The following is a 17,296-nucleotide window of genomic DNA, read 5'->3' on the forward strand; positions in this document are numbered from 1 at the left end:
CATGTAGATAGTTAGAGGGAAAGTCATTATTATCTTTGAGGTTAAAGGGAGGGATGTTGGCAAGTCTTTCAGGAGTGCTAGTGTCGGTGTGTCTAGCCGCGGGACTCAACTCACAGTATGATGAATATTCCCTTTTCTAAACTCTTATGTATATTTTTTTTCACATAGCGCAACATGAGTCACCGCCCACTCAGACGATCCAGCGGGAGAGGTTTGAGTCAGAAAGATGAGGAGACAGTAACGAGAGAGAGAGACGCAGTATATACAGCCTACCACAGTCCTCCCTACTAACACCAGGAAAGAAAATGGGAACTGTGAGTCGATATTAATTATTTGACTAACAGGAAGAACACAAGGTTGTTGAGTTTAACACGAGAGGAAGCACAACCAGGGGGAAAAATAATCCTGTCAGCCCTCTGTCTCATCCATGAATCCCGAAACTCATGAACCTGTGAACCTGAGACATCACACAGTGCGTCATCTGTAGGCCCAATAATATGTGATGTCTCAGAGTCACAGGTTTATGATGGGACGGAGGACTGATTGGACTTTTTCCCTGACTGTACAGCAAATTTACTTAATCTCTCTCACCAGACACATAATTTATCTATGTCATTTACAACCAAAGTCGAGAAAAAAATGTGTTATTGTTATCATGTGAAGCATCGATCCAAAAAACATACAATACAACATGATATTCAGTGTGAAAAAAATGGAAAGTAATTTGAAATAACAGAGTAAAATAACTTTGTAAATTTGTCAGTTGATGGAAGAAAATTCTGCTTGACATATATTGACGAATTTTATATATTTTGACATTTGTTATACCAATTTAGGACATTTTATGATATTAAAAAAAATGTGAGGGTTAGAGATATATTTCAGTGTAAATGAAGAGTGGAGAAGTTAGTGTGGTTTGTAATGTGAGAAAGAGGCGATAAGGTGAAGCTTTAGGGTGTGATGGGCATGTGTTTGTAATATGACTATGGTAATACTGTACTAGTATCTTCTGTCTCTCTCTCTCTCTCTCTCTCTCTCTCTCTCTCTCTCTCTCTCTCTCTCTCTCTCTCTCTCTCTCTCTCTCTCTCTCTCTCTCTCTCTCTCTCTCTCTCTCTCTCTCTCTTCTTCTTCTTCGTCTTCTTTTCCTTCTCCTGGTTTAACAAACTCATTTCATTTTCTTATAGTCATTAATCTTTGAAAATGACTAATTTTACCAAGGCAAAATAAGTTTACGTTACAGGTAAATCAACTTAATTTTGTGATGAAGAAATTATGTGATAAATTATTGTAAATATTTAGTTTTTACTTCATTATTTGTTCTCTTCAGCGATTAATGATCCTATAGCTTATATTAACACTAGTGGTGTATTATAATATAACAGTCTGAGCAATACCTTACACTCCTCTTCCTATATCTCTAACTGCTATATTTTTTATCACCCTTTGTCTTCTTTTCCTTAATTTCACGCGAGGAATATTTTGTACAGTATATTCTCCGCAAATGAACAAATCAAATATTTTGAAGCTGAAACCTCAAAAAAGGAAAATGAAAATATCACTTTAGCTGAGGTAGGCCCGGTCGCCTCCTCACACACACACACACACACACACACACACACACACACACACACACACACACACTCAATTCATGTATCATCTCTCTGTATTTACTGGTATTTTATGTCACATGCGTGTATGTTATGTATTTTATGTATCAGTCACTGAAATAGTAAGTTACCATTTCTCCATTGATAAAAATAAACCCATGATTCTATTTTTAACATATCATTCTTAATTGATTTGCCGCCGAAAATGAACACAGAGAGGATCCGACGTCACTCTGAGTGGCTGGTCACTTCTGAGGGACACGAGACAGTCAGGTAATCAGGGTGTCGACGTGAAACTCTCAAGTCCCTCATTAACGATCTCAAACTCTCTGAATAATGAGTCTTGCTACAGTGATCATTACCCACGTGTTTTAGGCAAGGTGCATAATCCATTTTTAATATGTCTGTCATCATGAGAATCAGTGTTGCATTATGTCATTCTGTTTGTTGTTGCGTTCAACCAATCACAGTGTTTTATAAAAAGTGTGGAATAAATGTGTATATTGTGATAAAAAAAGGTGTAGGTATAGTTGAGATATACATTATGTCCAAGGTATTGAACTGTCCATACAGCCGTGAATATTAAAGTTGTTTATTTAGGGCGCTAGACTCAAGCCATCATTCTCATTGTGAATATCATTATTCTTACTCACGACACTTTATTAAATGTATGTCTGATTTATTATGGTTTTATTACCCTTGTGAGGATAAGTGAACCATTGAGTGACTTATTGTAAGGTGTTGATCACAGCTTACATAGTCCTGTTGGTCAGAGGTAACGTGGCTTCTCTCTCTCTCTCTCTCTCTCTCTCTCTCTCTCTCTCTCTCTCTCTCTCTCTCCCTCGCGGTTAAAGGCCTAACAACACTCTTTGACAAAACAAAAGAGGTTACGGTGATGATAAATGTTTTAATGATCAACTAAGCTCAGGTGTAGATATTGTTAAGCTTATGTCAGGTGTAGTTATAAGACCTAACAGCCAGTGTACTTCAGTGACTATAACACCAAGTCGGACACCACAAGACTTCTGCTCCACCAAATACTTCAACAGACATAACTACATAACTACACCACTTATTATAATATTCTATCAATATACAGTGTCTTGCTATAGTTATGTCATCAGTTACGGCGTGTTAAGGTTCACTTCTGGCACAGCAGTGGAGAAGATGAGAAGACATGACTACCTGACCTCTTCCTGGTGATGGTCTCAAGAGTGTTACATAAGACCCGTCACCCACCTACACTGTAACTCCCACCATACTCAGAACAACACCCTTACGCTGCTACCGTTAACTACCCATTGTTTCTCCCAGTATAACCTCATAAAAATATTATATGAAATTGAAATTCAATTTTCATGTCTTATGGAAAACATAAATTCCCCGACGCTGGAAGTTAATATTGATTTTTGGTGATTTTGTTATGATAGTGGGCAATAACCTGGAGAATATATACACGCACAAGACAACAGGCCCACGTGATAAGGCCTGCAAGTAGCCTTCTCGTGTCCTGCCCTGAAATTGTGTCCAGTGAAAGTTGCATGTTTATGTTGCTCTAGTGGCCAGCGTGGAGCACCAGCCGACACTCACATCTCTAGAAATACAATAAAAACAGTGTCATACTGTTTTTCGTGAACATTTCTTTATAAATTGGAAAACCAAGTGCAAAGTTTATTTTAATCACGAGTTTATTTATTGTAGATATTATGATTCTGAACCAATTACCAAATATATTTTGTTCGTGTCTAAAGGAATTAGTTTTATGCCACTACAACACTGATGGCGAGATACTGAACAGCTTAAAATATAATAATTACCCCAATTACGCTCCTGTCTTGATGATATATTGTTGATGCTATCAGTTGTCGTGTTGTAGTAGTCGGAAGTCAAAACACCAGCTACACTTTACCCTTTACGTCACAAACAAATTTGTGTAGAAAATTACCGCGATATTCGCCCGAAACACAGAAACGGGGCTCATTGTGTTTGGTTCAGAGACGCTGACGTCAGATCTGAGCCAATCTTATACCCTCACGGAATCTTCACGACAAGGCGCCCTCTCAGATACAGGGGAAGAGGGTCATTTAAAGAGTTCCCAGCAAGATAGGAGAGTTGCCACCAGACTTTTGATGTCACAGAAAATGGTGCAACTAGATATCACACATATTCTGCAGACCCGGAATCCAAGGTTGTAGGCTCCCGAGTTTGGGCCAGACTGTAAATCCACATCGTTCCACACAGGAAATGGAAATAAACAGAAAGAAATACTCGAGGGACCAATATATGCAGCACTGGGAGGACAGCGCTGCGGCTTTGCCAAGGTTTCATGTATTTACGAGTGTCGACCACACTGGGAAATTTGCTGGAAAAGGAAAAACGACGCCGGAAAACATCTGCTAAAATAACAGGTGATGTTTTCTTATACAACATATGTTTAAGAGCAGTCGATGTTGTACCGTATTACATTACCTGTGGTCAGTGAGCGTCCCTTTGTTTACTGTGAGTCCTGGTGCTCACTTAGAGGAGAACAGCGCTTGTGTGGGCAGTTAAGAAATCTGAAGTTTTAGGAACAGACACTCGTACTCAGCAGACTTTCCCCGCCAGGATTCAACAGAGAAGATTTCAGCTCAGCCAGAGTTAACTACTTAAGCTGAAGGTAGGTGAAGGAGGAAGACTCTTTACTTGCACCAACGGCAGCAACACAACAACCACATTCAGTACTTATCCACCATAAGTAGTGTGTTCAGACGAATACAAATTACATGTCACTTTGTTCATTTCAACGAACTAACCTACGTGAACAAATATTTAGTTTAGTGATGTCAACTTTGATGTTTATAAGTTGATGTTAATGAAATGACACTGTGATTTGCATATTAATGTGACACCAAAAACTTTTATTTAAGCTCGTATTCCTCCTACACAAGGCCGGGTATATTGCATTATTCTTTCAATTTCTCGTCTGACATTTAATAAATTACACTAATTACAATCTGATTCATGTTTCATTTATTTCATCATTTGGTCAGTAACATAAACGATCTACACTGACATAAAATGAGAGATTTATTGGGTAATATTTCCAATCATAAAATAAATTATAATCAGTTTGCTGACAATGGTGACGGGCAGTGGGTGACAAGGGAACCACGGAAGCTTTTTATATGTTAAGTGTGGCAGGAAACAACCTGTCCTTACCGTGACCTACACAGCCTGTCCTTATCGTGACCTACACAACCTGTCCTTACCGTGACCTACACAACCTGTCCTTATCGTGACCTACACAGCCTGTCCTTACCGTGACCTACACAGCCTGTCCTTACCGTGACCTACACAACCTGTCCTTACCGTGACCTACACAACCTGTCCTTACCGTGACCTACACAACCTGTCCTTACCGTGACCTACACAGCCTGTCCTTACCGTGATCTACACGACTTGCTATTAACAACATCTAGGTTATAGGTTGTAATAGAACATCTAACATAACATATAAACACAAGGACTCACCAACGGAGACACACACGTGGAGAATAATTAGGGTTAGAAAACGAATCAAATTGTTCCCAGAGTCATTACGAAAAGTAATTACCAAACTTAATTTTTTTTAACCTGAGCTCCTTAATCAGCCTGTTGAGGAGTTACCTGTAATGAGATTTTTAACGTACAGTAAATTATTTTTTCTTTGCAAAAACGGCAGTGATTTTTGGGGCCGAGAAATCATTTTTTTTTTCTTAGGAATTGGAAGTCCCCGAGTTAAACTACCCTTTTTACTGCCAGAATAAGAGACTTGCCAAAGATCGTAATCAAACATTTACATGAGGCGAATAGTTAAGACTGCAAAAAAGAAAAATCTAATTTCTGCGTCACTGGGTAATACAAGATGTTTTTAGGGTACAGTAATTATGTCTGTTCCTAAAATAATTTACCTCATCCATCCTGTCCCAGTTTGTAATAAATAAACCTCTGGAACGGTGGCCACTCTACTATGTAGTGTGAGCCACAGTGTAGTTTGTACAACATTTGGCTCAGCGTCTTAAGAACATTACAAGCCGCTACACTACTACTGTACACTGTACTCAGGTAGAGACACGGTGGGTCATAATTCAGTCTTAATGTTAAAAGCTGACCTCAAGTGGGAAGCATTTAGGGAAAGTAGTTGACTATTTTTTTTTTCATTTTATTTGAAGAAAAATAATAAAAACGAGTTTTTCACCTGACTTCTATTATAATAGAAGTCAGGTGAAAAAATAATTATTTATCATCCAATTTTAATAACCCCAAAAGAAATATTCAAATAAACAATATCTCTGAAATATAACATTTATCAACTACTGTTGCTAAAACGTATAATATGATAAAAATGAAAAACTATGAAAAACATTAGTGATGATGTACACTACCAGCACAAGTTTTTACAAAAGTGAAGGTGAAAGTGGGTCCCATAGGACTGTGGACCGTTTGGGGCAGTGTGGATACAGTACACTGTTGACTTGACTTTTTTTTCGGTACACAAAGAAGCAATATTGTAGGCACTGTACTGGACCGCCTTCACTTCCTCCACTGTAAAGTTCTGAATCCTATTCATGGCTGTGTAAACTGTGGGGGTACCCGGGGCGCGAACCAGCGATAATAAAAACATGAAACGAGTATTGTTTCCTCTCGGTCGCCGCGCCTTCAAATTTCACGAGTAACTGAGCTAAAACATCATTAATGGTGAAGAACAAGAACTTGCAGGGCTGAGTGAGCTTAAACAAACGCGTCTATCTCACTCACTTCTCTCCCCTTAAGAATACAGACGGCCACTGTGTAGTAATATATTGTTCTCATAATGAACTAACTCGAGCGTGGCAGCACTTGTGAAACATTTAAGTTTAAACTGTGTGTGTGTGTGTGTGTGTGTGTGTGTGCGTAAGAGAGAGAGAGAGAGAGAGAGAGAGAGAGAGAGAGAGAGAGAGGAAGGGGGCTCGGAAGCAGTGGCGCAACATTGTGGTGATAGTGGTGGCGTGATTTGGTGCAGTGGATGCGAGGAGTGATGATGGGTAGAGGTAGTGCTTCAAGGTGGTGGTGAGAATAGTGGTGATGGTGGTGGTGAGTATAGTGGTGATGGTGGTGGTGAGGATAGTAGTGATGGTGGTGGTGATGGTGAGGATGATGGTTTTGGTGTTGGTGGTGGTGACAGTGGTAGTAGTGGTGGTGGTGACAGGGTAGTAAGTAGTGGTGGTGGTGACAGTGGTAGTAGTGGTGGTGGTGACAGTGGTAGTGGTGTGTGGTGACAGTGGTAGTAGGTGGTGGTGACAGTGGTAGTAGTGGTGGTGGTGACAGTGGTAGTAGTGGTGGTGGTGACAGTGGTGTGGTAAGTAGTGGTGGTGGTGACAGTGGTAGTAGTGTGGTGACAGTGGTAGTAGTGGTGGTGACAGTGGTAGTAGTGGTGGTGGTGACAGAGTAGTGGTGGTGGTGACAGTGGTAGTGTGGTGGTGGTGACAGTGGTGTAGTAGTGGTGGTGGTGACAGTGGTAGTAGTGGTGGTGGTGACAGTGGTAGTAGTGGTGGTGGTGACAGTGGTAGTAGTGGTGGTGTAAAGTGGTAGCTTCACGTCCTCGGTTAAGTAAACATTAAGTGTTGTGTTCACCCTTACTTACACATCATTCATCTCCCTCCCTTGACAACACAACGTCTCACTGAATATTATACCTCTTTAACCTTCCTGCCGGTGGTAAGTAAACACTATTATACTCCAAGTGTCTGTAACAATGGTCTATTATTGTTACATAACTGGCTGTAAGTAAGACTGGACTACTTTTTAACTTCACGTAATTTAAGTAATAATGGTCCACTATTGTACAATAAATGGTTGTAAGTAACGTAAAGGAACTATTGTACACCATGATGCTGTACTGTAGGTAACGATGTTTGTGTAGATATTGTATGTTCTTTCTTACTCTGATATTGAAGTAGAGAGTCTCCCATTAGACCAAATTTGTCACTTAAGGGTTAAAACTCTGTACAGACACGACAACAAATGCTGATTAATTAACTCGTCTGACACCGTGTTGTGATATACCCACACGCCAAGTTTGATTAAAATCCATTACCGTTTATTCAAGTTATCGTGTTGACACCTGGCGGGAGATAAAAAGTGGTCCTGTTATTACAGTATATGTGAGAGTTTGCTTTACCCTTATGTAAATAAAATCCTTTTCACCTTAACATAAACAAGAGAGTGTTTCCTGTAACACAAAACAATACTCGCGCTGTGCTATAAAGTGAAACACTAACAGACTACTGACTCAGATTCTCGTGAATCACACGCGAGTGAACCATTGTGGAGTGAACCTTACTCACTTACCCTGGCATTATTTGAGCCACTCTCGCTTGAACAATACTCACTTAACCGATAACCACTCCATCAAAATACACATTTCTTTCCCTCTTATCCGTAAGATCCTCTCACGGCAGAAGCGAGGACCCAAATAATTCACCTCACAATGGTTCTAATTAACTCTCCTTCTTGACTCCTTTCTAAAGATCCTCAGACTCAATATCCATTCACATGAAAAACGTGACACAAAAGTATCATCGGGGAAAACATCACCAGAACTTCACGTCCTCAACAGTTTCGGATACAACTTTAATGCGTGTCTGGTGGGCGGGAGAACCTCACCAACTTTATCCTGGGAAGGAAATATTAGGCAGCAGGCAGGGAGAGCGGTTGCCACTGGCTGTATTAACTGTATGTAACTTTACTGGGACTTAGCGGAGTTAATTTGAAATTTTATCACAAGATCTTTTTGTGTTAGAAGTTGGTAAATTTGTTGTTGTTGTGCCGAGCAGAGTTAAGGTAAATATAAATTTTACGTTGAGGTTTGTTAAGGAGTTTTATGAAGAAGACCGTAATGGTGTGGGGAGCCCCCTGCCTGCTGTAAATACACTAAGGTCCTCAGTGTAATCCTGGTTACTGTTGATGTAAATATTGGTTCATGATCAGTATTTATTATTTATTTTCTAAACAACAAGCTTTGTCTCTCTCAGGGCAAAGTCCAAATTCAAGAACATTATCAGAAACTTAGCACGACTTAACACGCCTTAACACGCCTCACAGCACAACTTTAAACCTTATGATACACAGTAAGTCAACACCCCACTACCTGACGCTTGTTTGTGAAAAACAGACACCCATTATAGCGCCGTTGTTATAAGAACCGCTCAGGTCACAAGGTAAGTCCTGGCACAGCTTAGTGATTTAATGACTCAGCCATAACTACTTCTTTTAAAATGTAGTATAAGACTTATAGTTTTGGTCTTGAGTTGTGTTTTCATCTTTATTTATGTATCATTTGGTTTATGATGATCAGCAGTCACACATACTGACACCTGGCAGAAACATCAAATCAACTAGAAATCCTTTTTTTACATAACAAAATTGTCCCTAATGATTTCAATACCTTTAATTACCAATAAATAATTTCAATAACCATAATTATCAATATAATAATTTCAACAGACTGGACTTCTTCCTAAAACCGGAGTCTCACCTTAACCCAACAATAAACAGATGATTATTCAGACAGGTGTTGACTCTACCTCATTAACACAAGTCTACCTCACCACAAGGCCATACCCATCAATTAAGCTCAGATACAATCACCATACAATACATGTTAATGAGAATTACGGCTTAATCAACTCCCACAGTTAACATCATTATAACACTTTCATGTCATTAAACTGGCAATTTAATAAACTTGGGTCATTAGTCTTCAAATCAGTTCTGATATACGGATGAATGAATAATCAACTGTAATTGATGAGACTCCGTAATAGAATTATAATTTGTAATGAATTTCCTCACTTTTTTATCATTATTTTTTTTTCTCGTATGGCTGGTTGTTTTTGGAGGGTTTTTTTCAGATTGTTTGGTTATCTTGGTTTGGTTCGTTTGTTATTTTTGTCTTGTTTTTCTCGTTTGTTTTATTTTCATGTTTTTCATTGTTTTTTTTGTGGATGTTTTCCTTTTTCTCGTTGTATTGCTTTATCTTGCTTTTGTTTTATCGTGTTTTCTTCCATCTCTTTATTTTCTTGTTTAACACATTTCTTATTATCTTGTTCTTCTTTTTCTCTTATTCTTGTATTATATTTTTCTGAGTTATAAACATTTACTATCATTTTCCCTTCAGTACTGTAACATAAAACTGAGAACTAAAGCAGAATGATATAATCATAACTACTCTATCACACCTCAATTATATTTATTAATGACATTATTATTCACTACTCTAATTATATTTTCCTGGTAGTTTTATAATTAGATGTTTGTTTTTTCTTCGATATAATTAGTCACTCCTATAATTGTGTGTTTCCTGGTAATAATATTGCCATTACTGAATAATTATTTTGTGTTCATTTAAATTAAACACATTTACCATTAGTTACGATATTGTTGGTCAATTAATTTGGTGATGAATAACGTTAATAAGTCAATTACCAATTACATATGTGACAAGTTATGCTAATGATTTTTTTAATGACATTCAGATATTAAATATAACTGATAATATATTATGATATAGGCATAATAAAGACATACAATACAAAATAAACTTGACAAAGACAAATGAAACTTAAACATATGTATTACAAAGAAAAAAAAATAGACAAGACTGTTAGTAATATTGTATAGAAGAAGTGAGAAGCAGTTTCATTAATATGCAAAGTGATTCTCAATTACGTACAGTAAATTGTAGGATGTATTCCTGGGATAATTTCAAGGCAAAAATTTCGAAATGACAAAATGTCGGAATCCTCAAAGCTTGCAAGCGACAGCCGTAGATATTTGCATAATTTTATGTACACAACTCTACACATTGTGAAACAGAGGCAGTGGAGGGAATCTTGAACATTTTACTGTGTAACGTTTTCACGCTCGTGGAGATGTCTAGAGCTCCCGGTGCGCTCTGCCTTGCTCGTCTTAGTATTGTTCTGGAAGCATCTGTTGGCGCCTTCAATAATTAACCAATCACAGTGTTCATTTAATACTCCTTTGTACTTTTACTACTTTAACTCTGTGTGATTTTCCTTACTATGTGTTTTTGTATATATATATAATTTTTAAGGTGACTCTCCCACCGACATCTGTTTTATTGTGACTCTCTCCCACCCACATCTGTTTTATGGTGACTCTCCCACCGACATCTGTTTTATTGTGACTCTCTCCCACCCACATCTGTTTTATGGTGACTCTCTCCCACCCACATCTGTTTTATTGTGACTCTCCCACCCACATCTGTTTTATTGTGACTCTCTCCCACCCACATCTGTTTTATTGTGACTCTCCCACCCACATCTGTTTTATTGTGACTCTCTCCCACCCACATCTGTTTTATGGTGACTCTCCACCCACATCTGTTTTATGGTGACTCTCTCCCACCCACATCTGTTTTATGGTGACTCTCTCCCCCACATCTGTTTTATGGTGACTCTCTCCCACCCACATCTGTTTTATTGTGACTCTCCCACCCACATCTGTTTTATGTGACTCTCCCACCCACATCTGTTTTATGGTGACTCTCTCCCACCCACATCTGTTTTAAGGTGACTCTCTCCCACCCACATCTGTTTTATGGTGACTCTCCCACCCACATCTGTTTTATGGTGACTCTCCTACCCACATCTGTTTTACGGTGACTCTCTCTACCATCATATCCATCTTGGTGTCTCGAGATGTGATAGATTTCCCAACTCAAAACTCCAGGACACACCAATAGCGGGGGAGACGATGTTTAGTGTTTGTTATATATTGTGTGTTGTGAGGTAAGTGGTATGTGAAATAGAAGCCACATACTGTCAGTAATGTACGTAAATGGAAAAGAATACATGTATATTTATGTATGTATTTTTAAAGTTATAAGTCCACAACAACACTGTAAACTTCAAACAGATTTAGTGAGAGAAGAGAGGTTTCCCCGGCACAAAAGTCGACACTGGGAAGGTTGTTGACATTCATATTAGTGTCACGGTAAGTAGAACTATTCATCGTGTGGCCCAAAGAGTGTGTGTGTGGGGCATGTGACGGAGTGTGTGTGTGGTCCAGAGTGTGTGAGTATGGCCCAGAGAGAGAGAGTGTGTGTGGGGCATGTGACGGAGTGTGTGTGGTCCAGAGTGTGTGTGTGTGTGTGTCGGAGTGTGGCCAAGGAAGGTTTTCGTGGAGGGAGAAGAAACCAGACAGAATTCTCAAGAAAAACATAAATAGATAAAGAAATGGACAGTGAGAATGAAAGAAACACAGAGACAGATACAGATAAATAAAAAGAAACAGACAGACAAAGACAGACAGACATATAGAAACAGACAAAGAAACGATTTACAGACAGACAGAAAGGCAGGAAAAGAGAATCAGAGACGCAAGGTGGATTATGCAACAAAAACATAAGCAAGAAATAGACACAAACACAAACATAAACTAACACCCAAAAAGAAAGAACAACGCATACAAACAAAAACTAACCCACACACACAAATATAACAAACAAAAACAAATAAAAAACACTGAAACAAACTCACACCTACAACGAAACAAACAAACAAATAAAGAAATAGACAAACAAACAAACACACATATAAACAAACAAGCACGCATAAACAAACAAACAAACACACACACAAACAAACAAATATACGCATTTAACATCTACAAACACAAAAACCAACCTTCCACCATCACACCTTAGAGGCCACGCCAACCACCGAGACCTTAATAACAGAGACATCACGTATAGCTTCAAACAAACACACACACACACACACACACACACACACACACACACACACACACACACACACACACACACACACAAGTTAGTCTCGGCAGTAATATTGAAAAAGAAAACACAGGAGAGTTTTACCTTATCGCTGAGGGAAGACGAGTGAGGCGGCAGACGCGAACACAAGATCAATGTTATTCCAACTTCCACAGACAAGCAGAGAATCACACAGGTAAATCCGATCTAAGTTTGGCAATTATCGTGATGCAAATGATGTGCCAGGTAGGGTTAGCGTGTGAGGCGGTTCATGGTGGTTCGGGGGATAGAGAGGAGGAGAGAAGGAGAAGAAGAAAGGGAACAGAGAGAGAGAGAGAGAGATATGAATAGGAGGAGATGAAAGAGGCACAGAGAGGGAAAGAGAAGGAGGATGAAAAGAGGCACAAACAGACACAAATAGAGAGAGAAGGAGAAGAAGGAAGAGAACCAAAGGAGAGACATAGAGAGAGAGAGAGAGAGAGAGAGCCAAACAACCACCAAAATCAATACATGTAACTAAACAGTAACCAGTTGTCTGTTTTAATTACCAGACTCACAGACCAGGTAGGTAAACTGCTGCCGGTAACACTAATTAATTAATTCATACACAGTCGCCTTGATACCTCATCCAATCTTGTCTCTTTAAGTCAGTTATTTAATCTTGGCTTTATATTAATTATTATATTTAATTCATAATTCATCTTACTTTATTATTTTGTATCTTTATAATTATTCAAATATTTAATTTCTAATTCATCTTATTTTACCTTTTATTATAATTTTTCAAAGCTATTATATAGATAAATATTAATTGTGTATAATTAATTCGGTCTTATTCATGACATTTTCAAAGCTAATTTTCTACTTATTTCTCTGATTCTGATTCATATTTATTTTTTCAAGTTATTATTAAAAGTTGTTTTATTGTTATGATAACTGTATGTAGTAGGCAGTAGGCAGTTATCAAACAGGGAGGTACTACTGCCTGGGAAGATATTGGAAGCATAATGTGTTGTCTAATGGTAGACCCTGCTGCAACATTTCAGGACACTATCATTCTGCCAAATTCTAAAATAGACATGCTAGGCCTCACCATTTCCTCTAATATGTCATGGAAGCCACACGTCCTCAACATTGCTAAAGCTGCCTCCCGAAAGCTGGGAATGCTGTACAGATGCCGTAGCTACTTCACTCCTGAGCAGTTGCTTCAATTATAAATGGGATTCATTCATCCTAACTTGGAGTACTGCTGAGGTGGCTCCTCTTCTGGCCAACTGTTAGATAGGGTGGAATCAAAGGCATTTCGTCTTATTAACTCTCTTCCTTTAGTTGACAATCTTTCTTCCCTTTCTCTTCGCCGCAATGTTGCTTCACTTTATCTCTTTTACAGGTACTTTAACGGGCAATATTCGGTGGATTTGGCATCCTGTGTACCGCCGGTAAGGCCGTGGGCTCGTAACACACGTCTTGCCCGCGGTGTCCATCGTTTCTCTGTGGATGTCGGTCACACTAGAATAACCCGTTATAGTACATCCTTCTTTCCTCACACAGCCAAACTGTGGAATGCTCTGCCTTCCTCTGTGTTTCTACACTCATACAATGTCTCACTTTAAAAAGCTGGTTTTCCGGCATCTTAGTGGTGTAGATTAATATAATATTTTCCTTTTGTATTTTTAATTTCTTTCTATTCTTATTTTTTCGCCCCTAGTCCCCGTTGTGGGTCGATGAACCTGAGCCCGGGTGGGCTAATGCCCGTAAAAAAAAAAAAGAGAAAAGAAAGCTAATATCTTTATCTTTTGTTTCTTTGTCAAAATATAAAAAATCTACCTTAATGCATACTTGATGATGGAGGATGCATGGTCACTTATATTGATGTGTGTGTGTGTGTGTGTGACACATCATTTTAATGTTATTGATATTCCCGAGACCACCGTCTGCCATAAACCATATTCTTCCAGGCTACCATGGTCCTGAGAATCAGAGACTACCATGGTCCTGAGACTCAGAGACTACCATGGTCTTGAGTCTCACAGGCTACCATGGTCTTGAGACTCAGAGACTGCCATGGTCTTGAGGCTCAGAAACTACCATGGTCCTGAAACTCACAGGCTACTATGGTCCAAAAGGCTCACAGGCTACCATAGTCCTAATATTCACAGGCTATCATGGTCCTGAGGGTCACAGACTACCATGTGGGAGAAAATGGCCCAAGAAGACATAAACACATAAAACCTAATAAACGTAGCATAAAGAAGACAACGAAATAACTGATAAAAGAATAAAAGGCAAGAGACGCAGAGGAAAGAGAGAACGAGTGAGTGAGGGAAGTGAGGGGAAGCAGAGGTAATGGAAATAGTGGAAGGGAGGGAAAGAGAGAGAGATAGATAGAGAGAGTGGAAGGGAGAGAGCTAAGAGAGGGAGAGTTAATAGAGGAGGTGTGAGGGGACGAGACAGGAGGGAGGATGTGAACTGAGCTGAACACAGGACAGTAAATCCCTCCTGTTGAATGTGAAAGTCGTACAAGTCTGGATAAGTTCATTGTCAATACAGTGACTCTGTAGCTTTTGACAGATACACTGTTATCAGTAGTTTTAACACCTTAAGTATGATGATTTAATCCCTTAAGTATGATGATTTAATCCCTTAAGTAAGATGATTTAACTCCTTGTATGCGACAATCTAACCCCTTGAATACGATGACTTTACCTCTAGAAAACTTTGATTTAACCCCTTTAGTTTGATAATTGAAATAAACCGCTGAGTACGATGATTTAATCCCATTTATAAGACGATTTATCCCCTTAGTACGATAATTTAACCTCTTCAATACCATTATATTACCCCTTGAATACGATTATTTAACCATTTAGTACAATAAATTAACCCCTTGAGTACGATTATTTAACTCTGAACACAAAAAAATCATATACAAGAGAACAGCTCATCGAATTCAAAGGGCTATGAGACTGTACTGAACGGATAAAAGCTGCAGATAATGTTGTACTTAAGAGAGGAACCTTAAAATAATGCTATATTTCTCATTTTTTATCACGTGTTACACTCTTACACCGTCAATAACCAACACCAGGGCTCACTGTCTCACCTGCTATACTCTTACACCGTCAATAACCAACACCAGGGCTCACTGTCTCACCTGCTATACTCTTACACCGTCAATAACCAACACCAGGGCTCACTGTCTCACCTGCTATACTCTTACACCGTCAATAACCAACACCAGGGCTCACTGTCTCACCTGTTATACTCTTACACCGCCAATAACCAGCTGACTGTCTTGACAAGAACAAATTATCTTGATATAGTATATAAACAGTTTACCTCTTAGCTATCAATTAACCACATAAACGATTGACCCAACCCACCAGGGTCCTAATACCCCTCACTGCTGCTCAAGGCATAAGGGATCACCAGCACAGAAGTTAGTCAACAATAATTATCAGCAAAGATAATTTACGTAACATGGCAGGTAATTTATCAGAGTGTTGTGAGGTTATTTGTTATGTTCCTCACTTGAGTATTTTAGGATGGCGTCTGAAGCTCTCATAAAAATTCTGATTAAAGCAATTTGTAGTTAAAGACTTATAAATTAAAGCCAGGGAGTAATACAGCTGGCTATGGGATGCAGGGACCTTATAAGAGATCTTATATATTAAACTGTAAAGACATCTACTGGCTATAGGAGTGAAACTTTAAAACATTTCTTAAGAAACTTTTCCTCACTACCTGGATGACCTTTTGAGCAACATTGACCCTTAAATATGCATATTTTCTCTGCTTTAGATAGAAAGAATCAAACACTTTCTCAAGTTAAATCTGTAGATTAGTGGAGGAAATTGTATTAATAAGAAAGTTGTCGGTAGCAAGTCAGGTTGTGGCTGAGCCCAGCTGCCCAAACACCCTCACTTGTTGCCCCCATAATACTCAAACTAACAGTTTCTACATTTCCCGGCTCATAAAAACCTCCTCACGCCAGGTGACCCACAAAGGCTGGACGCTGGCGAGAAGAAAAAAACAAAGACACACTCAATTCAGGCCAGCCTGACCATCTTCAAAGCAGCAGCGGCAACTTCAATAACACAAAGTTCCAGGGAGCTCAAAGGAAACTAACTCCCGGACAATTCAAGCTCCGATGATTTGGGTTCGAGGGGCAGTAAACTCCGACTTATATCACAACTGCGACCAGATGGAGGCATCACAAAAACTCTTCAGGGGAAGAAATCCAGAGAGGCATACCACTAGTCTTTGATCCCTGGAGGGCGATGGTCATAGACTTAGATAACTTGAGTCAAAAGTTGGAAAAGAACTCGAAAATTTCTAGTTTACGACCAAACTCCTGGGTTTCTAGAGCTGCCCTGCGCTGCGAGTTAGCTTTAATATATATATATATATATATATATATATATATATATATATATATATATATATATATATATATATATATATATATATATATATATATATATATATATATATATACAGTATATATATTTATATATATATATATATTTCATGTAGGTTCACAATGAAAACGTGGATAAGATAAAATTTTCAAAAGATCTCCCCCAAAGAACTAACAAAACTGTATATACTTCAATAGCTACACATTAGTAATACAGCTCCAAAAACTTGCCTTTCGGATAATCTGACCTTTTTAATGACCTTTCATTAGTGGTGTAATTAATTCAAGAGCCAAAACACTTCTGATTATCTGAAACTCATCTTTCTGCCGGGCTGAATACTTCATCAGCACGCTAATGAGTATGTGGCTTGATGTTCCCGGGAAATACAGTCCATAGTTTCAGCTTAAAGTATTGTAAGATTATTGACTCAATAAGTTATTAATTTTGTTTCATAAATCGTTTTATGTTTAAAC

At 38.6% G+C, this 17,296-nt stretch overlaps 1 protein-coding gene across 1 annotated transcript in view; it reads left to right on the forward strand.

Moving 5' to 3' along the window:
- The window catches only part of LOC121868835 (neuronal acetylcholine receptor subunit alpha-7-like), a 32,584-nt gene extending 31,534 nt beyond the window's left edge, over positions 1–1,050 (forward strand). The window contains 1 exon segment of the mRNA XM_042369809.1: positions 169–1,050. The gene's annotated coding sequence lies outside the window, so the exon portion shown is untranslated.
- The last annotated feature ends 16,246 nt before the right edge of the window (positions 1,051–17,296 follow it).

The sequence above is a fragment of the Homarus americanus genome, unplaced genomic scaffold (assembly GCF_018991925.1).
Source record: "Homarus americanus isolate GMGI-L3 unplaced genomic scaffold, GMGI_Hamer_2.0 scaffold30535, whole genome shotgun sequence".
In the NCBI taxonomy this organism is placed as follows: Eukaryota; Metazoa; Arthropoda; class Malacostraca; order Decapoda; family Nephropidae; genus Homarus; species Homarus americanus.